The sequence below is a fragment of the Drosophila mauritiana genome, unplaced genomic scaffold (assembly GCF_004382145.1).
Source record: "Drosophila mauritiana strain mau12 unplaced genomic scaffold, ASM438214v1 U_7, whole genome shotgun sequence".
Taxonomy (NCBI): Eukaryota; Metazoa; Arthropoda; class Insecta; order Diptera; family Drosophilidae; genus Drosophila; species Drosophila mauritiana.
In genome coordinates, this window is record NW_022881508.1 from 28,642 (window position 1) to 31,537 (window position 2,896).

The following is a 2,896-nucleotide window of genomic DNA, read 5'->3' on the forward strand; positions in this document are numbered from 1 at the left end:
TAATTATACTTCCGCAGGTTCACCTACGGAAACCTTGTTACGACTTTTACTTCCTCTAAATAATCAAGTTCGGTCAACTTTTGCGAAACAACCGTAACACGCAAGGCGTCACAGTGATCACGTCCGGAGACCTCACTAAATAATTCAATCGGTAGTAGCGACGGGCGGTGTGTACAAAGGGCAGGGACGTAATCAATGCGAGTTAATGACTCACACTTACTGGGAATTCCAAGTTCATGTGAACAGTTTCAGTTCACAATCCCAAGCATGAAAGTGGTTCAGCGGTTTACCCGGACCTCTCGGTCTAGGAAATACACGTTGATACTTTCATTGTAGCGCGCGTGCAGCCCAGGACATCTAAGGGCATCACAGACCTGTTATTGCTCAATCTCATTATTGCTAGACGCAATTTGTCCATTTAAGAAGCTAGTGTCCTTATAATGGGACAAACCAACAGGTACGGCTCCACTTACATAAACACATTCAAACACAATAAACATTTTACTGCCACCATGATTGAAGGCTACATAAGCTTCAGCACCCTAATCCTGAAGATATCTATTTAATATATTTGAGTCTCGTTCGTTATCGGAATTAACCAGACAAATCACTCCACGAACTAAGAACGGCCATGCACCACCACCCATAGATTCGAGAAAGAGCTATCAATCTGTCTTACACACTTATGTTCGGACCTGGTAAGTTTTCCCGTGTTGAGTCAAATTAAGCCGCAGGCTCCACTCCTGGTGGTGCCCTTCCGTCAATTCCTTTAAGTTTCAGCTTTGCAACCATACTTCCCCCGGAGCCCAAAAGCTTTGGTTACCCGGGAAGCGACTGAGAGAGCCATAAAAGTAGCTACACCCAATTGCTAGCTGGCATCGTTTATGGTTAGAACTAGGGCGGTATCTGATCGCCTTCGAACCTCTAACTTTCGTTCTTGATTAATGAAAACATCTTTGGCAAATGCTTTCGCTTAAGTTAGTCTTACGACGGTCCAAGAATTTCACCTCTCGCGTCGTAATACTAATGCTTCTATTTCTATTAATCATTACCTCTTGATCTGAAAACCAATGAAAGCAGAACAGAGGTCTTATTTCATTATCCCATGCACAGAATATTCAGGCATTTGAAGCCTGCTTTAAGCACTCTAATTTGTTCAAAGTAATAGTACCGGCCCACAATAACACTCGTTTAAGAGCACTAGTGCAGGTTTTTAAATAGGAGGAACATATGAAAAAATACAAGTATTTAATCACATATAAGAACTCCACCGGTAATACGCTTACATACATAAAGGTATAGTACTAACCACAATTGTAAGTTGTACTACCCGTATGAAGCACAAGTTCAACTACGAACGTTTTAACCGCAACAACTTTAATATACGCTATTGGAGCTGGAATTACCGCGGCTGCTGGCACCAGACTTGCCCTCCAATTGGTCCTTGTTAAAGGATTTAAAGTGTACTCATTCCAATTACAGGGCCTCGGATATGAGTCCTGTATTGTTATTTTTCGTCACTACCTCCCGAGCTGGGAGTGGGTAATTTACGCGCCTGCTGCCTTCCTTAGATGTGGTAGCCGTTTCTCAGGCTCCCTCTCCGGAATCGAACCCTGATTCCCCGTTACTCGTTGCAACCATGGTAGTCCTAGATACTACCATCAAAAGTTGATAGGGCAGACATTTGAAAGATCTGTCGTCGGTACAAGACCATACGATCTGCATGTTATCTAGAGTTAAACCAATATAACGATCTTGCGATCGCTTGGTTTTAGCCTAATAAAAGCAAATGTCCCATAAGGTTCATGTTTTAATTGCATGTATTAGCTCTAGAATTACCACAGTTATCCAAGTAACTGTTAACGATCTAAGGAACCATAACTGATATAATGAGCCTTTTGCGGTTTCACTTTTAATTCGTGTGTACTTAGACATGCATGGCTTAATCTTTGAGACAAGCATATAACTACTGGCAGGGTCAACCAGAATAATGTTTTTCCTTCATATTCCATTCATATATTTTGAATCGAAATAAGCAATATAATAGATATATAGATTTTTCACTTTATATAATTCCATGATTTTTATTATATTGAATAAAATTCAATATTTCGCCATTGGGTAAAATTTTAAATATATATTTATAATTCCATTCGATTACGGTTATTTTTATATAGCATTCGTAATCCATATTTTCATTTTTAATTTATACCTGTTTTACCAATATAACAAGAATTTCATATAATTATTGTAATATATATGTTTCTATAATTTTATCTTTTTATACATACATATTTCGTTATAAAATATCATGTTATTTCCAACATACATTTATTGTATCCACACATGTACAATTTTTGTTTAACCAATATAAATATTAAGTTAAATCATTTGCATTTTGAAGATAAATTTAAAATTTATCTCTTTTCATATATATCTCTGGTAATATATAACATAAAACCAAGCGCATATGATAATATTTCCACATTTAATATATAATTTTATATTTCTTTCATAAGAATCCATATTTGTATTATACCGTAACGATATAATAATCCAACTGTACGGCAGGTAATAAATTAATATTTGCCTGCCTCCAAAAATTAACGATAATATATGGAAACGATTTGTTATTCTATATATAATAGAAACTTGACTTTTGTTTCAACGATATTAACTAAAAATCGTATATTCCTATTATCCGCGGAGCCAAGTCCCGTGTTCTATAGAACTGAGAAACAAATTTGTACGGATAATAATATACTTTACTGTATGTAACCAATATAAACATAATCCGAAATAAATATTTCGAATAATGCGGGAGGTCGGCAACCACTGCCTACCTATAGTAGTTTTTGAACCCTCTGTCGTAATTCCGGTCGTTTACACTACTATA

The 2,896-nt window shown here is 36.7% G+C and overlaps 1 non-coding gene across 1 annotated transcript; it reads right to left on the reverse strand.

Moving 5' to 3' along the window:
* Positions 1–1,989, reverse strand: LOC117149922. Its single transcript, XR_004460618.1, has one exon. It is a non-coding gene; the product is annotated as a small subunit ribosomal RNA (ribosomal RNA).
* Positions 1,990–2,896: the final 907 nt, after the last annotated feature.